The sequence below is a fragment of the Pteronotus mesoamericanus genome, unplaced genomic scaffold (assembly GCF_021234165.1).
Source record: "Pteronotus mesoamericanus isolate MK-2021 breed Mesoamerican mustached bat unplaced genomic scaffold, CSHL_Meso_final scaffold_232, whole genome shotgun sequence".
In the NCBI taxonomy this organism is placed as follows: Eukaryota; Metazoa; Chordata; class Mammalia; order Chiroptera; family Mormoopidae; genus Pteronotus; species Pteronotus mesoamericanus.
This window is the reverse complement of record NW_026555311.1, coordinates 10,854,657-10,880,359: the sequence shown is the minus strand read 5'-3', so window position 1 is coordinate 10,880,359 and position 25,703 is coordinate 10,854,657. Positions and strand designations below refer to the sequence as shown.

At 37.4% G+C, this 25,703-nt stretch overlaps 1 pseudogene; it reads right to left on the bottom strand.

Moving 5' to 3' along the window:
• Window positions 1-4,434: 4,434 nt before the first annotated feature.
• On the bottom strand, window positions 4,435-5,792 carry LOC129085241 (ribosomal L1 domain-containing protein 1-like; annotated as a pseudogene).
• Between the last annotated feature and the right edge of the window lie 19,911 nt (window positions 5,793-25,703).

Here is a 25,703-nt window from a genome sequence, read left to right as displayed (position 1 = left end):
AAGACAAATACCATATGATCTCACCTATAAACGGAATCTAATCAACAAAACAAAGATGCAAGGAAAATAAGACCAGCAACACTGAAAGCAAAAGAAACTAACAGAGACAAGAGGGAAGGAGGGAGGGGTGGGCAGGGGAAAAGGAAGGGAAGGGGAAAGTCAAGGAACATATAGCAAGGACTCATGGACAAAGCCAAAGTGGGGAAGGATTGAGGGAGGTAGAGGGGGGAGGGGAGCAGGGGAAAGTGGTGGGGGGAAGGCGGACAAATGTATTTGGAAAAATAAATAAATTAATTTTAAAAAAACAAGCAAAAAAAAAGAAAAATCATAGCCATCAATAGCCTACTGTGGAAAACACTGATGAAATCCTCATAAAGTATTGTAGTTAAAAAAAAAAATCTATTAAATCCATTTGATCCAGTATATCATTTAAGGTCGCTGTTGACTTGTTGATTTTTTGTCTGGAAGATCTCTCCATTGATGTCAGTGGGGTGTTAAAATTCCTTACAATGACTATTGCTGTTGCTCTCTCTCTTACTATCCAACAGTTTTTCTTTATATATTTGGGTGTGCCTATGTTGGGTGCATATATGTTTACAAGTGTAATATTCTCTTGGTGGGTCAATCCCTTTAAGTATTATTTAGTGACCTTTGTCTTTTGTTAAGGCCTTTGTTTTGAAGTCTATTTTGCCTAAGACAAATATTGCTATCCCAGCTTTTTTTCTTTCTATTTGCATGGAATATTTTTTCTATCCCTTCATTTTCTGTCTACGTATATCTTTTATTTTTAGGTGGGTCTCTTGTAAAGAGCATATATGAGTATATGGGCCATATTTTCTTATCTTTTCAGCTAACCTATGTCTTTTGATTGGAGCCTTTAATCCACTTACATTTAAGATTGTTATTGATAGTACTTATTTATTGCCATTTTATTCTTTATACCTATGTCCCCCTTTTTCTTTTTCTCCTCCCGTCTTCTTAAAGGAGGCCCTTTAAAAAATTGTATAATAGCCGTTTGGTGGTAATTAACGCCTTTAGTTTTTTGTTTGTTTGTTTTGTCCAGGAAGCTCTTTACTTTGGTATCAATTTTAAATGATAGATTGATAACTTTGCTGGGTAGAGTAGTATTGTTTGTAGGTCCTTGCTTTTTTATCATGGATGTGTATTGTTTAATCTCCAAGTATTCTGAGATTTTCCAGCTCCCTTTTGATTCTTACTGAATTCTAGTTAGACCCACTGTGGTCTGAGAACATACACTGTATGATTTTTATTCTTTTAAATTTTATTCTTTATTAAGATATAGTGTATGTCCCAGAATGTGGTCAATCTTGGTAAATGCTCCATGTGAAACTTTAGAAAAGTGTGTATTCTACTGTTGCCAGATGACGTAGTCTATAGCTGTCCATTATATCTGGTTGATTGATGATGATGCTGAGTTCATCTATATCCTTACTGATTTTCTTCCTGCTTGATCTGTCCACTTCTGATACAATGTTGTTGAAGTCTCTAACTATAATCATGGATTTATATATTTTTTCTTGCAGTTCTATCAGTTTTTGCCTCATGTATTTTGACACTGTGTTGCGAAACATATTAAGGACTATCATGTCTTCTTGGAGAATTGACCTTTTTATTATCACATAATATACCTTTGTCCCTGATAATATTCATTGCCCCAAAGTCTGCTCTGTGTGAAGCTAATTTAGCTACTTCATCTTTCTTACAATTAACTTCTACATGGTATATCTTTCTCCACCCCTTTTATTTTATACATCTATGCATTTTTTAAAAGATTTTATTTATTTTTAGAGAGAGGGTAAGAGAGGGAGAAAGAGAGAGAAACATCGATGTGAGAGAGAAACATCAACTGGCTGTCTCTGCCATACACCCCCACAGGGCACTGGGTCTGCAATCCTAGCATGTGTTCTGATTGGGAATCAAACCAGAAACTTTTTACTTTGTGGGATGATGCCCAACCAACTGAGCCATACCAGTCAGGGTTGTGTCTATACTTTTAAAGGTGGTTTCTTGTAGACAACATAACTTGGGTCTTATTTTTTTGATACACTCTGACAATCTCTGTCTTTTCCTTCATGTAGTTAGACAATTGACATTTAAATGTATTGATATAGTTGATTGCTATCTACCATATTTGTGGCTGTTTTTTTATTCATTGACCTTGTTCTTTGTTTCTATTTTTGTCCTTCATTCTTTTCTTGCCTTCTGTACTGATTATTTTATGTATTTCCATTTTCCCTCCTTTCTCAGCATATCAATTATACTTTTTTTCTTTTTTAGAGGTTTCCCTAGAGTTCGCAATATTCATTTACAACAAATCCAAGTCCACTTTCACATAACACTATACCACTTCATGGATAACATAAGTACCTTATAAATAACAAAGTGTTTCTAATTCTTTCTCTCTTTTTCTTGTATCCTTTTATTAACATTTAACTTATGCATTAGTTATAATTAATATATTTTGCTATTGTTTGGAACTGTTATCTGTTTGATCAGTTAAGAATATAAAAATAAATTTTACCTTCACTTATTCCTTCTCTGATGGTCTTCCTTTATACGTAGATCTGAGTTTCTGACCTATATCATTTTCTTCTCTCTGAAGAACTTTTCTTTTCTTTTTTAATCCTCACCCAAGGATATGTTTTTATTGATTTTTAGTTGGAGAAGAAGGGAGAGAGAGAGAAACATTCATGTAAGAGAGAAACATCAATTAGTTGCCTCCCATATGCACCCGGGCTGTGGATCCAACAGCAACCTAGGTGTATGCTCTGACTGGGAACTGAACCCACAACACTTTAGTGTATGGGATGACACTCTAACCAACTGAGCCACCTCGCCAGGGCAAAAAGTTCTTTTAATATCTTTGGAAGGCAATTTTTGTTGATCTGAGAAAGTTGCTATTTCTCTTGAACTTTTGAAAGATAATTTCATATGATACAGAAATTCTGGATTCATTTGGTTTTGTTGTCCTAACCCTTTAATATTTCACGCCATTGCCTTTTTGCTTGCCTGCTTTTTGAGGATAAGTCAGATGTGATTCTTAGTTTTGCTTCCCAATAAGAAAGGTGTTTTTTTTTTCCTGGCTTCTTTCAAGATTTCTTTTTTATCTTTGATTTCCTGCAAGTTAAATATAATATACCTATATGTAGTTTTTTTGGTATTTACTCTACCTCATGTTCTCTGAAATTTCTGGATTGGTGTGATTTTCTCGCTGACATTTGGGGAAAACTATTGCCTCAAGCATCCTCCATTGCTTTTTGACTTTCTTCTTCTTGTATTCCCAATATGAGTATCTTACACCCTTTATAATTGTCCCACAGTTCTCTGATATTCTATTTTCTTTTTTTCTCCATCATTTTTCTCTTTGCTTTTCAGTTTTGTTTCTATTGGCAAGTACCCAACCTCAGCTATTCTTTCCTCAGTTGTATACAGTCTATTAATAAATCCATCAAATGCATTCTTTATCTGTTCAGTACTTTTAATTTCTAGCATTTATTTTTGATCCTTTCTTAGAACTTCTCTCTCTGCTTACGTTACCAATTTATCTTTACATGTTGTCTACATTTCCATTGGAACTCTTAGTATGTTAGTTACAGTTGTTTTAAATTGATGGCCTGATAATTCCAACATCCCTGCCATGTCTGGGTCTGTCTGGGTCTGATGCTTTCTCTGTCTCTTCGAACTCATTTTCTTTTTTTTTGTGCTTTGTTTTTTGCCTCTGAATACATTGTGTATATTTTTGTTTATAGGTGAACATGATGTCCTGGGTAAAAGAATCTTTGGTATATGGTAGTAAGGTGTGTTGGAAGGGGAGGAGTTCGATAGGGCTATGATTAGTTCTCAGTCTTTCAGTGAGTCTGTGCCTTTGGGCTGTAGAGTTCTCTAGTGCCTCTCAGGTCTTTTCTTACCCTCTTAGGTTACACAAGGTTGGAGGGGCCTGGGGTGGGGTACTTCTTTTCTCCCAGGTAGGTTGGGTTCTGATAAAAGTCCCATAGGTTAGGGTCTGATAAAAGTTTCTCTTGAGGAGAGGTCTTATGGATAGAATGCTCTGGTGTATTTCATTGTGATTAGTTTCCCCCTGCCTTTGCCAGATAGTGGCTCCTATACAAAAGTGAGCTCCCCCACGCTATGACTGGATTCCTTCTGGAGGTTTTGGTTTGTTTGTATTAGTTTACTCAGAAGCACATGAAACACTTTAATAAAAGCACTGCGTTTTTTATTTTATTGGAACAGAAATTTAAAACATGGATTCAAACTATTGGTTCTTATACCCACTAATATGGTGGAGGTTTTAAACACACTTAAGTTGAGGCCTTACTCTTGGAGAAGGTTATGACAAGGGTCAGGACCTGCCTATTTCTCAAAAGTTTTCCAGGCAGCTCTGATGTTTCCTCCTGGTTGAGTCACTGATTTTTAGGTTGACTGGGGCACTTTGGAATTTTGGGGCCAATGTTTGGGGATGTATGGAGCTATTCTTGCAGATTTATTAGCTGTAGTGGAGAACTTGGCCTCTGGGAATTTGAACGTTTGTCATGGGTTCTTTTCCTCAATAGGGAGTGTCTTTCTTTCTCTGCCTCTTCTTTGATTCATGGCTTCTTTGTTGGGCCTGTACCTGGGCTCTTGGGCTCTCCTGCTTTTGGAGTCTCCACAGCTGGAAAGGCCTTTCTTTTCTTCTCATGAGGTGTGTTGGGACCAGGATTATTTTTTGGAGACTTCTCTGTGGCATGTTTTTGTATTCCTCTGTGCTCTTTGGCAGGAGTTTCTCCTATTGGAATGAGTAATGGAATTTCTTCTTCGGATTCATCTCATACTTTATGTTGGGCTTTTACTTTCCAGGTCTCTTTCTTCTCAGGCTTTGGGGTTTCTTTCTTTGGGGATCCTGGGTTATTCATTGGAGGAGCACTAGTTTTAGGAGCTGCCTCCTCTGTAGTTAGGGCTGATGTAGACTTTCTAGTCTATTTCATAAGTCTTCTGTTTCTTTTCTTCTCTTTTTGTTTTTCATTACATTCTTTTTTTACTTCCTTTTCTTTTCTGACTATGAGTGCACACTCCTTTGGCTTCATCCCAACTGCTGACACATGAAGAAAAGATGCGAAAGGCAACTGATTTCTCAGTTTTCACATATAAGAGTTTCATGCTCTCCCATCTCTCCGGCATTCTGTGCAAGCTTTTTTTGTGACAGCAACAACATTTTTGGTGATCTGCCAAGCCTGCATTCCAGTGTGACCAATGCATATAGTGCCGCAAGAAACACTTTTAGAGATGTTTAAGACAGTGCTGCCTATTGATGAATTGTCTCTTTAGAAAAATTCTTGGCTTGAAGGTTTACAGGTAGGTAATGGAACTCTCTCTTACAGAAATGTCTCCTGAGGAGTGAGGGTAAGAGCTGCATGATTCTTGCATCGGTAAGGAAGAGGTAGAAGCTCCCCAGGAGACAGCTTGGCCTCATAGGCTTTATATTCCATTTTTAAAGTTTGTAGGGGGATAATCTGAGAAATGGTTTTAATTCCATGCTTGTTTAAAAGATTTTTATAAAAATGTTCTGTCTTTTCAGAAGTTATATTGGGTTTTTCCTTAGTAAATAAACAGATATCTGCTAAATCTTATTGAATACCATGCGGCAAGGACAATTTGGCCTTTAGTTCTTTACTTGGAGTTTTCCATAATACTAACATTCAAAAGAAATTTTCACTCTCATCCTAAAGCAATCCTTTTGCATTCTTCCTGGACCTGGAATGTACAACAGAGCATCCACTACCTTTCTGACCCATGCGTATAACAGAGCAGGCAGGCTGAGAGCACAACAAACCATTGGCCCTCCCAAAGCTCTGTGGACATCCAAGGAGGCCCAGAGCCTACCTCTGGCATCATGGCCTCTGGAGTTTTTAACTCAGACTTGTTCACACTGAGATTCTAGACAATTTTCACTTACAGTTTTGGTTTTCCTGCCCTGGTACTGATTCCCACTGAGGTTTCTGCTGTTAAATTATGGTTGTCTGTATCTACCTGCCTGTTTTCAATCTTTGTGAATGGGGCATTCACAAAGTAATTTGCTCTGTGATCTAATTTCTTTGATGGGACTAAAAGTTGTTAATTTTTCAGTTTGTTCAGCATTTTATTTGTTGTTATGTTGGAGTGATGAAACTGGACCAGAATCTGGAAAGGTCTGGGATATTACCTTTGCACTCTAAACTTCCAAGACTTCTTACTTCCTAAAACTGAGGATAAGATTTTAATTGAGAAATTCTGGTCCCAAGATTATTTGAAAATCATAACATTTTAATGGAGAAATTCTGGCCCCAAGATTATTTGAAAATCATAGTATAATAAAGCTTTCCTTTCATTTATTTAAAGGAAAAACAGTTTCATAAAAAGTTAGTTTAGAAAACTAAAACAAACAAAAAAGAGTAAAGCCTAAAAATTAAAGCTATTGCTGTAGAATATTCATTTCTTTGGGACTAGGCAAGCTACTTCCCAAGAAAGGGATACAAAAAGTGTGATTAAAAATGATGAGACTGATTTCTGCATGTGGTTGAGAGTTGATATTTCTTATTTAAATTAACTTGCATGCACCATGGGATTAGTGAATTAGGTATGAATTGGAGAGAAATCACAGCTCTATTCTTTCTATTATCCATAGCATATGCTGTTTTAGGGGTTTCTTCAGAGTGAACGTAGTGTGTGTGTGTGTGTATGTGTGTGTGTGACAGAGAGAGAGAGAGAGAGAGAGAGAGAGAGAAATTGAAAGAGTGCAATATACAACCTCCCCAAATGAAAATATGAAAGCTCATTTTCCTTTAAATTTCTCTAAAATTGCAAAATCAAAACTGAAAGAAAGCAAAGGGGGGAAATGGGTTAAGTTCTAAGTAAGTTTGTTGTTTCAATACTGTTGTTATAAAACTCCTCAGTTAGTTCAGAAAACTGAAGTCCTCAGCCGCAACGGAAAACCATTGGTGACCACTTTTTTCTCTCTCTTCCACAGGCCCCAGCCCTACTCCTAAGAACTGCTCTATAGAAACTGCCCACTAAATAGGGTCATGGAAATATGCAGGTAAGACCAAAGTGCAGAAATTTGCTCTTGCGTGGGGCTCAGTTGGTTCGAATGTTGTTCTGTGTACCAAAAGGTTATGCATTCGATCCCCGGTTGGGGCATGTGCAGAGACAACTGATTGATGTTTCTATCTCTCTCTCAAAGCAAGAAAAACAAACAAACAAAAAAACAAACAAACATATTCGTGGATGAGAATTAAAAAAAAAAACCGAATTGCAGAAATTATATTTACAAAAGAATCCAGCCACTTACACTGGCTGATATTCTCTTGTTTAGTTTAGATTCAGGGCCTTAAAAATACTGATGTTAATTAAAAAGCAACCTTTACTAAATAAAAAATCAATTAATAAAGTTTGCTTTAAAAAAGTTATGAAGCAGAAAGTAAGAAATTAAAAATTAAAGATTTCAATTGCTTATCCTTCATCATATTTTAAAATAATTTTCATTCTCTATAAGCTTTATACATGTGGAGGACGAAAATCTCTCTCTCAAGTTGAATCATATGGAATATCTGGGAAAAATCAAGAAAATCTCATACATATTTGGTGACAATGAGATACTTTAAAATTTTAGTGGGAAAGCAAGTTTTTTATAATGCTACGAGGCAGCAGATGCTTTAAAATTTTGGACCTAACTTAATAAGAACCTTAATATTTATTGTCAGAAGTATAATGTTCCTTTTATCTAACCTAAAAGTAAATGTAAAATGCAAGTTTTAAATAAGAATGTTTAATCAATGCTATTTTGAATCTTCAAATAACATTAAAAGTTATAAAAAACATTAAAGTATAGATCTGCTAAGCAATTTTTTTTCGAAAGATGCATGAGAACATTTCCTTTTTGCCCACATACTGCCTGTAATAGAGCAGATCATATGATCTGGAGTACCTAGATTATGCAGTGCCTTTGCTGGCTTGTGGTTTAATATTTATCGAATATATTTCTTATTTTCTCTCCACTTACATTTATTTCACATACCATTTGTAATATATTTATTCAATGTTCCTTGTGGAGGACAAACACTTTTTTTCTTCTGTGGTTTTGCTTCCTTTGTGTTTGAAAGGACAATTTTCTTAGTTTCTTTTTGTTTACTAGTATTTTTATTTTTGAGGACCTGAAGTAAAACAAAGACACCTTTTAAGAAATATAATTTTCATACAATTTTATGAATGTACAAAACTACCAAATCTCATAATTAAACTTGTATAGTTACTGTCAACATGGAGAATTACACACACAAAATCTGTTCATGCTCTATATTAGTATGTGTTGTGGACACAGAGAGATCTCATAGCTGTGCATTTTGCAGAGCATCTTGATCTCAGCTCCTGCCATTTTCATTTGTGATTTATGTGTACTGAATAATTGAGCCTACAGCGTGGATAGAATAATTAAGTGTTCCTCCTCAATATAACTCCCAAAGATTATTCAAGAAAATTTTTGTGGAACGAAAGTACAACTAAATTGGAAAGGAGGTAAAATATAATTTAACATGGACTCATTTCATTTGAAAAATTATATAACCAAGAGAAAAATGAGAAAAACAGATTAAGCCTTCAGAAGGTCAAGGTTCATGCTTCCCATATTATTTATAGATAACATGTTTGGATAGTTCAGGGGTATACCTCAATCTTCCAGATTTTTAGTGGTAGTTAGTCTAATTATGAAATTGCTGATTTGGGGGAAAAACAGTTTATGAAAATATTGAGAAGCTTTTCTCAAGGTGAAAAACAAAATTTAAAAAATAAAAAAAAACCAGAATAGAGTTAAACTTGAAACAGAAATCTTCAAATTTGCCTTAAAGTCATCATGATGTACGTGTGTGTATGTGAATGTACATGTGCCCACACAGGACAGCACTTTGAGTGTACTGATTACAATACTTTGAGTTTTTGAGTGCAGGGGAGAGAGAACGTCACATTGTCACAGAAATGGCAACAAAGGCTAGACAGCACGGACAGAATAAAGAAAGAAAGAGGGAACATTTAATGACTAGAGAACAGGGACACCACAGCAGCTAATGTAAACAAATTATGTAGCTGTTTAAGATCAAAGCTCTTTATACCTAATCATGAGTAATCTGTTGGAGTTCTCATGTAAAGACTTTTTTTTAGAAAGGCTGTCACTATACAAAAGGGCCAATGTGAAAGACACAAAGGTGAATTTTGATTAGGGTACATTAAAGGTCATATACAGCAAAGCCATATTACTTTAAGTTTTATTATTTCAGAATTTATGATAAATTGACATAGAATAAGATGAAGTCTTTAGAGATAAAAATGGTAACTGGAATCAGTGGTGAATATTTTAAATATTTAAAAGAACTTCTTGTCCCTTAAGAACTATAGAAATCTATTTTAAAAAATAGAAAAATTATAATTCTAATATGAGCAATTGTTACTTAGTAAAACTAGATGAACAAAAGATCTACTGAATTTCTCAATATATTTCCAAAAATAAAACTTAGGTCTCTTCAAATACAGGGTGAAGCAAATGTAAATTTACAGTTCATATGGAAAAATATAATAATAAATAAATAATACAAGAATAAACTCTGTTTCACATACCCACAACTATAAATCTACCCTACTTTTACCCCATCTGTTTTTAATACAGTTTAATTCATTTAGATTTGTATTTACTTTTTGTAGTCTAAATCACCTAGTTTTATCTGGACATGGCATGAAATAATAAGCTACATTTCCATTATTCCTAAAATATGCTCTCTTTAACTCTAAAATAATCTGTAGTTATCCCTATCTTTTTATTCCTTTGGCTCATTTCTTAGGATCTATTAAAAGTAGCTATTTTAAAATGACTACTCATTTTTTAACCAGACATTTAAAAGAAACCTAATAAGCTTTAGAAATAAATTTTAATATCAGGTTGATTTTCATATCATATATTACAGTATAGTTTTAAGTTCTTACCTTAGGAGTTATAGGTGATTGGATGTTTTTATCCTCCAAATGTTCATTTTTGGTATACATGCTAATATTTAAGAGAAAAATTATTTGAAAGAAAAAAACAAGAATATAAATACATCTGAGGACAAACATGGTTATGTGGGATTAATTTTTTGATGGTTTTTTTAAATCATAAAGTTGTATCATAGCAAAGTCAGATATCTTTATAGATGAAGCAGTTCTTATATTCATTTTGAAGTTATTAACCAAAGTCCTGCTTGTAAGTTTTTAAAAACCATTATCACATAGATATGTAATACTTCTTAATAGTTCAGAGTGCCGGGCATTTTTTAAAAAATATATTTTATTGATTATGCTATTACAGTTGTCCCAGTTTTTATCCCTTTGTCCCCTTTCACCTGGTACCCCTATTCCCTCCAGCAATACCCCCACCATAGTTCATGTCCATGGGTCATGCCTATAAGTTCTTTGATTACTCCAGGACCTATACTGTTCTTAATATCCTCCTGTCTATTTTGTACCTACCAATTATGCTTCTTAGTCCTTACACTTTTTCCTTCATTTTCCACCTTCCCCTTCTTAGCTGATAACCCTCCAAATGATCTCCATATCTATAATTCTATGCCTGTTCTAGTCGTTTGCTTAGTTTGTTATTTGGATTCAGTCATCGATAGTTGTGAATTCATTGCCATTGAAATGTTCATCCTTTTGACCTTCTTCTTTCTCTTGTATAATTCCCTTTAGCATTTCATATAATAATGGCTTGGCGATGATCAACTCCTTTAGCTTTACCTTGTCTGGGAAGCACTTTATCTGCCCTTCCATTCTAAATCATAGCTTTGCTGGATAGAGTCATCTAGGTTCTAAGTCTTTGCTTTTCATCACTCTGAATACCCTTCTTGCCAGTCCCTTCTTGTCTGCAGTTTCTTTTGAGAAATCAGCTGGCAGTCTTCTGGGAACTCTTTTGCAGGTAACTCTCTCCTTTTCTCTTGCTTCTTTTAAGATTCCCTCCTTATCTTTAACTTTGGGTAATTGAATTATGATGTATGTTGGTGTGTTTCTCCTTGGATCCAACTTCTTTGGGACTCTCTGAGCTTCTTAGACCAGCATTTCTTGTTCTTCTGCCACACTGGGCTAAGTTTTCCTTCATTAGTTTTTAAAATAAATTTTCAATTTCTTGCTCGTTCTCTTCTCTTTCTGGCACCTATATTATTCGGATGTTGGCACATTTAAAGATGGCCCAGAGGTTCCTTAGCCTATCCTCATTTTTTAAAAATTCTTGTTTATTTCTGCTGTTCTGATTTCTGCTGTTCAGGTTTTTTCTTCCTTGTGTTCCAAATCATTGATTTGATTCTTAGCTTCATCCCCTCCACTGTTGGTTCCCTGTAGTGTTTTCTTTATTTCACTTAATGCAACCTTCATTTCTGCCTTGGTCTTTTTTATGCTGTTGAAGTACCCAATGAGTTCCTGGAGCATCCCGATAACCAGTGTTTTGAACTGTGCATCTGATAGGTTGCTTATCTCCATTTTGTTTAATTCTTTTTCTGGAATTTTGCTGTTCTTTCAGTTGAGCCATATTTCTTTGTCTCCTTGTTTTGGCAGCCTCCCTGTGATTGTTTCTGTGTATTAGGTAGAGCTGTTTTGACTCCCTGTCTTAGTAGCGTGGCCTATTGCAGAAAAGTGCACCTGTCTTTGGTATGGGTCAGAGCCTTAGGTAATCACCTGGGCTGGGCAAACTGGGTTCCTGCTTTGTTGCTCTGTGTGTGTGTGGGTGGGGGGTGTGGCTTGGAGAGGGGACAGTACTGCTGCCTGGCCTCTGGAGTTTTGCCCAGTGGGAAGCTCTCTCCTGGCACTTGCCCTGTTGCCAGTCATTTCACTTTCTCCCTGTGTGCCACTGGTGCCCTTCAAGCTGTTGTCCTGGGTGCTGAAAGCCAGAGTGGGTGGGTCTGTGTGAGTCTTACATCCATTGTGGACCCTGTAAGAGGAGTCTCTTGAGAATCCTGTAGTACCTCCCGCCATCCCAACCCTCACTGATTTTTACAGCCAGAAGCTGTGGAGACTTATCTTCCTAGTGCTGGAACCCTGGTCTGGGTGGTCTGGTCTGGGGTGGGTATCCCTCGTTCCCGAGGTATTGCTCCCAATTTTCACCCACCACACATAGATGTTGGACTGCCTGTTCTGCACCTCTGCGCCTCCCCGTGCCTCTCTGCACTTCTGTGCATCTTTCCACATCTCCTCCCCTCCTACCTGTTTGGATGAATGTGGCTTCTTTAAATCCTTGTTTGTTGGACTTCCATACAGCATGATTTTCTGACAATTCTGGGTGATAACTTGTTTTGTAGTTTGGTTGTAGTTTTTTCTATAATTGTGTGAGGAGGCAAGGAGTATTTAACTATGCCTCCATCTTGACTGAATTCTTGCTGAGCATCTTAAAAGCATATTATTAGAGAACTCAGCTCTTTAATTCATGCTTGAAATAATTTCCACCATTGATTTACCCTATTTTCAGTCACACTCCTGCATAAGAGACTCCAAGAAAATTTAAGCTGAAATGTGATCAATTATATTAATAACTACATCTACAAGTTACTGATACATTCTGTCTTTATACATGGTCCATTTGAAAGACCTGTAAGGTCCACATTTATATGAAATAAAATGTTTTATTTTGAATAAGAGTGAACTAGAAAAAAAATGAACTAGAACCACATCAAGAGAAGAATAAGGTCTAGAAATTTTTATTTTAAAATATCTGTTGTTTCTGCCTTCTCTGGGATCTTTGCTGCCTTTGAGTGTAAGGACAGCATCTTTGCTTTAAAAATATCTTTCAATTTTTGAGTTATTGTTCAGAAGAAAAATTAAAGATTTTAAGTTTTAACTTTTAGGTATTTGATAAGATCAACTCCCCTAGTGTTTTAAGTATCTATACTTTTTTTTAAAGGCAAGCAATTTTAATAATGAAAAATGTTAATGAAAAGGAACATTAACATTTGAGTATCCACCACATACTCTCTCACTTTAGTGAATGTTAGATACTTTACTACACACACTGTCTCACTTTAATGAAGTAAAATATTAGTATATAAAATGCTATACATGATCAACTTAATTTATGACAATCAACAGAAAATAACTTATATTTAAATTTGACGAAAAAATTAGATGTCTAAATCCCTTTAGGGTAAAATTTCATTTTAGTTGAAGGAAATATCATAATTATTACCTTGTCATTAGAGTGACTACTTGTCATTGGCTGTTGGACCGGAGTTAAGTGTTAGTAAGCTCTGTGAACATGGAGGGTAGGTGAATCACCCAAGCCACGTCAAGTTCTCAAAGGACAGCTTGAAGGTTAGTACCATTAAAAAATTTTAAGTCAAAGTTCATCCACTCAATTTTTGAATGTCTACTTTTCTGGGTTCTGAAGATAAAACAGCAAAACAAAACAGAAATAGATTTTTGCTTTAATGGGGATTATATTCTTGTTGGGGTAAGGGAAAGACAAACAATATTTTCAGATTATGATTAAATTATGAAGAAAATAAAATAAGATGATGTTACAGTGATCAAGGTGACAAATAAACTGCAACCTTAATGAGGAAAAACTGAGTCATACCTAGGCAGATGGACTAGGAATGGGCAAACATAACACCAAGAATCATACAAGCAGAGACATCAAGAAACTAGGCTGTGTATTTTCAGATTTGCAATAATGTCATGATTAGGATAGCAGGACTTGGAATCCAGGCAAGCACACCATACATTAGAACTTCAAAACCTAGATAAGAAGTCCAAATAATAAATGTATGGGTTAGCAGCTACAAGAAAAGCTCAACACTGTGTCAAGCAATATTTGTGCCTGACAATTATTCAATACTCTCGTCACCTATTTGCCAAGAGTGGAACTGGTAGGTGGTATACATAGTAACTAAAAACAAGGACTTTGGAGCTAAGATAGAAGCTTATTTCACTCTCCCCTTTATCTCTTTTAATAATTGTGGGAAGTGATTTATCTCCCTAGGTCTCAATTTTCTTATCTATGAAATGATACAATATTACTTAATTTATTGGTTATAGTGAGGGTTAAATAACAGCTGACACGGGTGAACTATGGTAAGCACTTAACATGAATCATCACACTAGAATTACAACTCTGAGTTATTTACTATTATTATCATCATTTTATAGATGTTGAAAGTGAGACCAAAGAAGGTTAGGTCAATTTTTCTGAAGTCATACATCTAGCAAGTGGCATAGTTAGAATTTGAACCAAGTATTCTTAAATATTATTCATATCCTTTTTAACCTTGGTATCCTCTTTTTCCTCTTAGTTATTCTGGTGATACTGCATTGTGAATTGAAGTGGTATTTTCTTGATGGCTAATATATTTGCATATATTTATTGTCCATTTGAATATCTTCTTAAGTAAAGTGTCTATTCAAATCTCTTGCCCATATTAAAAAAAAAGGGAAGTAACTTCCAGATAAGATGGAGGCATAGGTAGATACGCTTCACCTTCTCGCACAACCAAAAGAAAGATAACCAATTTAAAAACAAAAAACAACTAGAACTTCCAGAAAATTGGACTGTATGGAAGTCCAACAACCAAGGAGTTAAAGAAGAAGCTTTAATCCAGACTGCTAGGAGAGGGGGAGATGGGCAGCCAGAATGGAGAGGATGTGCAGTGAGGTGGCGGCTGATGGACCAAGGGGTCTCACATTCACTTTTGGATAAAAACTGGGGGGAACAGCTGGGAAACAAGCAATCCCCAGCACAGGACAGACCAAACAACCCTGGGTTTCAGTTCTTGGGAAAATAAAGCCTCACCATCTCTTGCTGTAAAAACCTGTGAGGGTTGCAGTGGCAAAAGAAACTGCCAGTCTCACAGGAGAGTCCATTTCAGTGGCCCAAGGGGTCCTAAAACGTACAGAAACCTACCCATCTGAGAATCAGCAGGAGGGCAGCACCTGGAAGGGCACCATTCACTTGTGGGAAGTGGGGGAAGTGACTGAAAGCGGAGCAAGAGCCGAGAAAGAGGAACTGTTCCCCTTTCTGACCCCTCCTTATAACCTCTTGCTGTAAAATCCTTTCATGATTGTGGTGGTAGAAAAAACTGCCAGTCTCTCAGGAGAGTGTGAGGGGTCTATCGGGTCCTAGAATGTACACAAGCCCACCCGCTCAGGGAATCAGCACCAGGGCAGCCACTGGAAGGGTGCCAGTTGCTTGTGGGAAGCGGGAAAAGTGACTAAAAGGGGGGTGAGAGCCAAGCAAGTGTCATTGTTCCCTCTCTGACCCCTCCCCCACATTCAGCACTACCACGCAGTGGAGTGGTTGCCCCGCCCTGGCAAATACTTAAGACTCCACCCCTTACAACATAACAGGTGTGCCAAGATAAAAAAAAAAATGGCCCAAATGAAAGAACAGATCAAAACTCCAGAAGAAGAACTGAGAGATAGGAGAGAGCCAACTTATCAGATACAGAGTTCAAAACACTGGTAATCAGGATGCTCACAGAAATGATTGAGTACGGCCACAAAATAAAGGAAGAAGTGAAGGCTATACAAAGTGAAGTAAAGAAAAATATACAGGGAACCAACTATTATGGGAAGGAAACTGAAATTCAAATCAATGATTTGGAACAAAAGGAAGAAATAAACATTCAACTGGAACAGAATGAAGAAAGAAGAATTAAAAAAAAAAAAATGAGAGAGGACCAGGAACCTTTGGGACAACTTTAAACATTCCAATATTCTAATCATAGGGGTGCCAGAAGGAGAAGAGGAAGAGCAAGAAATTGAACATTTATTTGAAAAAATAATGAAAAGAAAACTTCCCAATCTGGCAAAGGAAATAGACATACAAGTCCAGGAAGCTCAGAGAATTCCAAACAAGATGGACCCAAACAATACCATACCAAGACACATCATAATTAAAATGCCAAAGGTTAAAGATAAGGAGAGAGTCTTAGAAGCAGCAAGAGAAAAGAAGATAGTTACCTACAAAAAAGTTCCCATAAGACTATCAGCTGATTTCTCAAAGGAAACCTTGCAGGCAAGAAGAAGCTGGAAAGAAGTACTCACAGTCATGAAAGACAAGGACCTCCGTGCAAGATTACTCTATCCAGTAAAGCTATGATTTAGAGTGGAAGGGCAGATTAAGTGCTTCCCAGATAAGGTAAAGTTAAAGGAGTTCATCATCACCAAGCCCTGATTATATGTAATATTAAAGGGACTTATCTAAGAGACAGAAAAAGATCAAAACTATGAACAGTAAAATGACAACAAACTCACAACTATCAACAACTGAACCTAAACAACAAAAACAAAAACAAACTAGGGAAACAACTAGAACAGGAACAGAATCATAGAAATGGAGATCACTTGGTAGGTTATCAGCAGGGAAGGGGAAGGGGAAGGGGGAGAATGGGGGAAAAGATAAAGGGAATAAGAAGCATAATTGTTAGGTATGAAATAGACACGGGGAGGTTAAAAATTGTATAGGAAATAGAGAAGCCAAATAACTTAAATGCATGGCCCATAGGCATGAACTATAATGTAAGTCATATTGGATTAGAGCCCATCATAATGGCCTCGTATTAACTCGGTTACCTCTGTAAAGACTGTCTCTCCAAATAAGGTCACATTCTAAGGTACCACAGTTAAGAATTAGACTCAAATTTTATCTTTCTCTTAATAACTCATTTTAAGGGCTCAATTTCTTGATAGAAAAACACCTTGTCAACAGCTCTGTGAAGTTATTTGAAATAAAACTGATATAAACAAAAACCTACCTGTATAATTCAGAAGCAATAGTGGTAATCCAGGTATTTGTGGGTTACAGTGACTCTATCTTGTGAGGAGTCCTCTTACTAGATGTCTGGATAGCTAGTATAATGGAAAGAGTGGAGGCTTTACAATCAGAAATAAACTCGTTGTATGATCTTGGGTAAATTACAATATCTCATCATCTTTGAATGCATATAGTACCATCTACTTTACTTACTTCATACTCACAGCTAGAGAAAGCAGAATCAAATTTGAGAATAGCTAACCAAATCTAAGTTTACTGGAAATTACGGCATGATTTTTGTATGCCAACAAAAAGAATACTTCATAGTGGTTTATATTCCAATACCTTCTATTTATGATCACTTCAGTTTTGGAAAATAAAGTCCTTTTATGAATGAGGCCATGTATACAACATACACACACACACACATATATATCTTGCAATTATGGGAATAAAGTGAGATGTTTGTATAGTTCATAGCAAAAGTATGATATTCAACTGATAACTTTTATTATAAGTATGCAGCATCATAATCATAAATAAGCTTTACTTTTAAAGTCATGAAAAATTTTGATTAGGATTTAGAGTTTTTCACTAGTTTTCTTAGAATGTCTCTTTGATTGCACATATTAATAATGTACAGTATAGTACTATAAATAATGGGGTAGTGTAAAAAGCATAGGGCAAACTATGCTCTGTGCTTTTAATATGCTATGTAATATTGAGTACATTTCATGTCACTTCACCTCTCTGTATCTCAATTCCAAACCTGTAAAATGGTGCCAGGAGGGAGGAAATCAGATGATTTAAGATCTGTATTTAGGGGTTATTCTTTCTGAAGCAATGTTGTGCAATAGTGACATCTAGTGACTTCACCACATATAATTCAGTCAATACCTAGTCCTCTAAATGTGGATGATACACTTTGTGACTTAGCTAAATACTTTAAAATTATTTTTTATATCCTCTCTCCAACTATAGATTTTAGAAATACCAATTTAATTTGACAGCAGCATGAACAATTAGACACACAATAACTGATATTGCCCTCAAAAATCATAATTCATATAGAGTTATCAACTGTTCTTGAGAGACTGAAACATTTTTCCTTCTACTGAAAGTGGGAGAACTGGAATTTGAATTTGCTGTGTTTCTATATGTATTACATGCCCTTAGGCACTGTACATCACTTACACATATGGACATATAATATCTATTTATTAAATGAATGCTGGTAAAGCAAATTCATCAATATTTGGTTTATATGCATTGCTTTAGAATCTTTGGAACTATTGCTGTCTTTCAGATAAAGAATTTTTTAAAATTTCTATTTATTGATTTTAGAGAGAGAGAGAGGAAGGGGGAGAGAGATTTGCTGTTCTACTCATTTATGCATTCATTGGTTGATTCTTGTATGTGCCCTGCTTGGAGATCAAACCTGCAACCTTGGCACATGGGATGATGCGCCAACCAACTGACTCACCAGGTAAGGGCTAAAGAACTGTTTCTTGCGTTTACACCAAAAACCATGAAGTAAAAACAACTTCAGTATGTCTTTCTGAACAAATTAACTTGAGAGCTATATCCACAAAGAGACTATTCTTTATAAAGTGCATTAAAACTAAATGTTTTTTTTTAAGATAATGATTAGCTGGCACTATTATTTAATCAGGACAATACAAATCTTGGCTAAACTACTACTACAATTCTAATTGTCTTTGCCACTATTAAAATTTCTATATTACTTAGTGTTCTCATTACTGAGATATTGTCTTGAATTTTTATTCTTTTCAGGTTCATAGATCTTGTTTCCACAATATAGTACTAAGATATTTCAGGGTTCAGAGCATGTTTTATATTCTTGTCTTTACCTTAGCACCAAATGCAATGGTTTTCTTATCTATGGAATAAAGTTACCAACTTACCCAGAATCCAAGCTTTTCCACAGCATGGCTTAAAACTATTTTGTCTGCTTTCTCTCTAGTTTTCTTGGCCCTACATTTCAGTCAAATTAGGTAAACTACTAATTGTTCTGCCATGCATTATTTATTTGCTTGAAATTCCTTCCCGCTGCTTAAGTGTAATTCCAAGTAAAGCTTCCTGCAAGGCACACCACAAAACTGGAAGTCATCTTTCCCTTCTGAATTGTCACATCATTTTGTCATTTGCTCTACCTTCCTTCTACCTCCCTGATTATCCTTTTTTAGTCTTTTTTACAGGCTTCTTTTCTCCTATCTACCCCTGAAATACTGGGGTTTCTCAGGATTCTGCCTATGCTCTCTTCTCACTTTATATACATTTCTTGGGAAATTTATTTTACTCCAGGGCTCCAATTATGACCAACATGCTGATGAGCCTGACCTAACAAAGCTCTCCTGAAATTGTAACTAGCATATTCAATTACTTATTGGATATCGCTACCTGATTTTCGTTAAATTCAGTATATGCACAGCTGAACCCAAGACCTTTCCCCATCAAATTCAATCTTTCTTCAGAGAATTTCCTATCTCACAGAGCTGAAGCCACTATCTAATTAGTTGCTCAAATTAGAGGCAGAGGAGTTATTCCTTCTCTTGCCTCCTCCTTCCCTGCTGACATCCAGTGAGTTACTAAGTCATGTTATACAAGCTCCTAAATATTTTAATAAAATTGTTCGCTTTTTGGCATATAAATTGGCACCCCTCCAGCCCAGGCCATTAGCTTCCCCCTCCCCGAACACTGTGGTGGCCTTCCACTGCTCTCTCACCTCTAGTCTTGGTCCTCTCTATTGTGATTTACACAGTGCAGAGTAATCTGAAATGTAGAGTGATTATCCCAATTTGCTGCTTAACACTCCTTAATGGCTTCCTATAGAAAAAACCCCTTAAACTCAGCTTACAGAGCTCCTTGTATTAAGGGTTAACCTTGTCCCTAACTCTTCATTCTTCACTTGGTATTCTAAACTACAGCCATCGTAAAATTTAGTTCTCCAAACCTGCCACACCTCACATCTCCAAGACTTTACACATTCTCTGTGGTGCCTTCTAACCCCACACCCCTGCTCTTTGCCCTGATAACTGCATCAGCTTAGAAGTCATTCTTGCAGAAACTCCCCTCAGTATGCATGCATCCTTAGGATGGTGTCCACCCCTTATCACAACACCCACCCTGCTATTATAATTTCTTATTAAACTATCTCCATTCTTTTATTTGACAGATAGTCATGGGAAGTAGCGTTTCTCCTCTGTATCTAGAATTAGTTGATACAAGGTATTGTGGAAGCATATATGGTACGTGGGAGAGGGTCCAAAGAATACTTCTTAGGAGTTCCTGTGTATATCCCTACCAGGTTAAACCAGTGCTGATTTTGTAATCATTTCTGGGTTCTTTGAATTACCTAACACAATAGATGGTAGCTATACAGTTAACCCCCTTAACTGTTGAATTTTAAACACATACAGAAAGCTTCACACTGTAAAAGGCCTCCAGCTAGCTATTACTTACTATCTAGCAGAGTTTTTATTTGATATTATTTTGGATATAATGGACTATAAGAAAGTGAGGAAACAACTACTACAGTGAAAAATATGGGACACTGTCAGAACACTGTGATTAATAATTCTACTACTTATTAGGTATGTGTCCTTACTCAAGCCTCTTACCCTCTCTTAGCCTTAGTTTTCTCATCTGAAAAAGGGAGTTACAAAATCAAATGAGGTAAGAGAAAAGAGCATAGCACAAAATGTAAAGGGCTACCCAAATACTCTTTATTATTATTGTTATTAGAGTGAATACAGATCAGATCTCCCCGTTACTGGTCACTCCAGCTCTACAGGCAACAAGATTTCCAAATTTTGTTCTTCATCTCCCTTTTACCATTTAAAGGGTAGACTCTGTACTTCAATAAATGTATATTGATAAAAGTGGTTAAAAAACACAAAGAAAGACAAGTCAAAAAATTTAACAAGTAAATATTATAGGGGCAGGAGAGACAGAAGCATGTGCCTATGAAAGTCTAGAATTTGGATATATGAACCAAAAAGAAAAATCAGGCCACTTTTTTTTTAATGTTACCTGGAAAGCTCGCGACACAAGAGTAATACTCTGAACCATTTCTCAGTAAAATGGTAAGCCACTGAGCGGGAAAGTTAGAATATCTGAGTTCAGGGACTAGTTTGGCTACTAACTTAAACACTAATACCCAGGTAGTCTCTCCATTCAACACTCTGGTGTTTGAGCTCCTTGATCTCCTTGACTCAGCCAGCCGCTCACAAAACCACAAATCTCAAATGGCTACTTGATCCTGCCCACAGTGCTTCTTTAATATTCCTATAGATTGAATGTGTTCCCTCAAAATCCATATGTTGAAATCCTAATCTCCAGTGTGACGGTATTAATTAGGAAGTGGGGCCTTTAGTAGGTGATTAGGTCAGGAGGGCTTACTTGGTGCTCTTATAAAAAGGAGCCTGAGAGCTCCCTCACCCCTTTCATCCATCTGCGAACCTGGCATTGGCCCTTACCAGACACTGAATTTGCTAGCCTCTTGATTTTGGACTTCCCAGCCTCTAGAACTGTGAGAAAGACATTCCTGTTGTTTATAAGCAACCAGTTTCTGGTATTTTTGTTAAGGAGCCTGAACATGCAAAGGCAACTATGACTGATGTTTATCTCTGAAATGACTATTTTCTCTTTAAAACTTGTATCCAAACATTCCTCCTCTCCCCTTACTGATTTTGTCTCACACTCTGTACTTGAGGAAAAGAGAATAAATATCAAGCAGTAACTCTCTCCTCTTCTCATCACTACATCTATCCATGTGTCTGCATCTCTACCCATATCTGCTGCCTTTCTTCCCTTTATTATAAATTTCATATTTATGTTCCCAAGCCAACATTTCCACAAATCCCCTGGATCCCATCTCCTCTTCTTTTCTCAAAAACTGCGCTCCTACAATATACATTCTCTCTTACACTATAACTTTCCCCCTCTTGACTGGATCATTCCCATTAACCTAAAAATAAACTTACATATCCCTGTCTTTTAGAATCTTATTTTGACCCCACATATTCCCTTATTACTTCCATTTTCAGATATTCATCATAGAAAAATATCTTGAGATGTCTATAAGTACTACATCCATTTCTTCATATCACATTTGCTTTTCATTGTGCTTGTCAAGGCACATAACTACTGTGTGTTGATCCATGGTCAGATCTCTTTATTTAACTCTCAGCCTGTTTCAGTAACATTGGCTATACTTCATGGTCTTGGCTCTTAAGTCACTACACTCTTGGGTTTTCTTCCCGCTTCAATGGCTGCTCCTTCTCCATGTCCTTTGCTTCTTTTCCTCACTTTACCTCTAATCATTGGCATGCTCTCTGAGAACATACTTTCCTAGGTAGTTTTTTCTACATGATGATGACTCTCAGTTTCATACTTCTGGTCCCTTACAAAGAAGTCAAGATTCAGCAAAGGCTGGTATGGCTCAGGTGATTGAGTGCTGGCCTGGGAACGAAAGGGTTGCGGGTTCGATTCCCAGTCAGGACACATGCCTAGTTGTGGGTCAGGTCCCCAGTAGGGGGCACACAAGAGGAAACCACACGTTGATGTTTCTCTCTCCCCTTTCTCCCTCCCTTCCCCTTTCTCTAAAAATAAATAAATGAAATCTTAAAAAAAAAAGAAGTCAAGACTTAGAACTTACTTTAGATTCCTAATAAGCATATCAAACTTAAGGTGAATAAAATAAAAATACCCTCCTTCTTCCCACACACATTTTCTTCCCTAGTCTTTTTCATTTAGTATGTGGTACAGACATCCCCTTGAACTCTTCTCTTTTCTCACCTCCACATTCAAAGCATAATTAAGTCTGCAGGCTTTGCCTCCAGGTGCATCTCATTTCCCCCCACATCTATACCACTTTATCCCAAACTAATGTAATGCCTTCCTGGGTTCTGCAATTGTCTTCTGCTACTAATGTTGCTCCTCAACCTCAATGATCCATTCACTGGATCATTCTGTGATCCATTCACACAGAGTGTGAGACAAAATCAGTAAGGGGAGAGGAGGAAAGTTTGGATACAAGTTTTAAAGAGAAAATAGTCATTTCAGAGATAAACATCAGTCATAGTTGTCTTTGCATGTTCAAGCTCCTTTACAATATATATTGTAAAAAGGTAGAATAAACCTTTTTACAATATATATCAGATTATATCACTGCCTTCCAAAAAACTTCCTACTGATTTCTTACCCACTTCAAATAAATTCCAAACTTAACCCATGACTAGATCCCCAGGGACAAATCCAGGCCACACAAAATTTGGCCCCTACCCTATCTCTTCAAGCTCATCTTGTACTACTTTCTCGACATTCCAGCTACAGCAATCTTTGTAATGTTCCTTGAAAAAGCCAAGCGCTTTCCTACCTTAGGGGTTTTGCAGTTGGGGTTCCCCTTATCTGCAATGTTCTGATACCAAATATTTCAATGGTTGGCTTTTTATTTTTTACATTTATTTTACCTTTATTTTTTACATATTTTCTGAGCAAAATGTCAGTTCTCCAGAGAGGCTTTCCCTAAGCACTCAGTCTAAAGTATCCCCTCCCCCAATCTCTCTCACTTCACACTATTTTACTTCTTCACTACGTTTACCATTATCCAAAATTTCCTTGTTCATATATCGTTTATTTTCCATCCTCTGTTTAAGCTCCATGACAATAGGAACTTTTAATCTTTCTTACCATTGTATTCATAATGCCTGACGAAGTAGTAGGTTCCCTAAAATATTTTATGAATGCCTATCCCTGAGTAAGTCACTTGACCTAATTCACATTTGTGGGTTTACAACTGCTGGACTTAGCTCTAGGTCCAGAGAATACAAAGGCAAATAAGGCACGGCTCCTTATGAATCTCAACCATGGATGCCTTCAACAAACATTTACTGAATGTGTATTATACTGTGATCCAGTACCTGGAACATCTCAGTACTGTTCCATCTCAGTGTTCAGTTTCCTATTCAGTAAAATGGAGTTAGTTAAGCATCCCTATCTCATAGAAGTGTATAAACAGAATGAGTATGAAAATAATGTACCAAGTGTGAAGTGTGATAAAAATATTATTTTATATATTACTATTACTGCACCTGCCTCTCTCCTTTTGTTTGGTAAAGGGCAGGAGGGCACAGCAAGTGAGAGCCAACTGTCAAAAACAGCAGCATAAATTCTGATACTCACACAAAGCAGTAATTAGGAACTCCCTTTTCAGAAGCACATAGCAACTAAATGTTTGAGAGCACCAATTCTTTAGGTGTGACAGTAGTTAAGTGTTAATTTTCTATGCTTCTGTTGCACAAATAGCTAGTCTAGGTAACCATATGGAAAATCAGAAAGCGGGCTGTGGCCTCCTCGGTGACACTCATGCTTGTTGCTACTCTCCATCTGACCTTTCATGGGCTACAAAGAAAGATACACTGAGAGGGAGGTCAGGGGCCTGTCATGGGCCTGCAGGGCTCTTGTGAGGACTCCTCAGCGATGCGCCTGACACTCCGTACGTGTGCAGCGACTATCCTTAATCCTTCAAAAGCACTGATCTAAAGTCCTTGTCCACTGTGATAAAGCCAACAGAAATAGACGGGGGTGGGGTGGCGGGGGGTGGGGGGGTGGGGGGTGGGGGGGGGGGGGGGCGGGGTCAGGGGCCTTGGGGCAAGGGAGGTGAGGCTTTCCAGGATCAGCAACCATTACTGGAATGCATCTCTAATTATGAGGAGCATTTGAAGGGTTTGCAGATCTTCACCATTTATACACTACTCGGCGCTTAATAAAATTAATTTTACAGTCAGTCTTTACTTGACTGACAGACTTGTCTTACTTGCAAGTAAAATGAGAAACAAGAGGAACGGAGAGGATCATGAAGAGATACGTGGGATGAGGGAGGAAAGAAATGTTCGGGGGATAGGAGTCTTGGGCTGTTTCCCAGAGTGTGACAAAGGAGCAGATGTTTGCTCCCTTTAACTGAAGTGCGAGGAAAGGCGTTCCTGGGGGCTACGGGGGAGGCACAACCGTGGGAGAGGAGGGGCTAGTGCCCAAGCGCCTGGAAAGGGCGGGAGAGGAGAAAAGTGGACGGTACCTGCAATTCCTTCAGCGTACCCCACTGCCCCTGGTGTCGCCCCAACGCCCAGCAACCGACAAGTACAACCCGCGCGCTGCTCTAGGGCAAAACGCCCGGGGTCCTGCGGTGGTTGGAGGGGCGGGGCCTGGGCGGGGGCGGGGCGGGGGCGGGCAGCAGCTGCGCTTTTAAGTTGCCTGGTGGTCGTGGCCGCGCCCGCCTATGGACCTACGGCCGCGAGAGTTCCGGGGTGCTCCTGGGCTGCCTGGTGTGCGTTTTGGTCTACTGAGTCATCTTTATCTTTTCACGTCTCTTTTGAATGTTGACCTATTGGGTTGGAAAAGTCCAGGCACAGAGTTGACGACAGGGCCCTTTAGCCAAAACGTAGCGCCAGGGGCCGCAGGGACCAGAAGGAACGTGTCACAAGTCAGATGTCTTTTCCCCTTAAGGCAGCTTAAATACCAAAAAAGAACATAGTCTCTGGTTTGAGCCCGAAGTTCAGCACTGTTACTTTATAGTTATGGGACTGCAGGCAAATACATTCATCTCCCTGAGCTTCAGTTTTCTCGTCTGTAAAGGACATGGTGATGTGAGTTAACGACTTGTGTCTGGAACAGGGGTTGGTACAAAGTAAACACTCAATATGCTATTATCAGTATAGACTCTTTGCCCGCCCCCCGCATGAAATCTTATATGGAAAGCTTCATATAAAACAAAAGAAAGCATAGTTGCTCTGGTTGAAGGTGGGCACAGATGCTTTGGATTCTTGGTCCCAAAGGTGGTCTATAAAGTTTCTCTAATGGAATCCCCAAGCTTCTTAAAATACAGACAAAACTTATT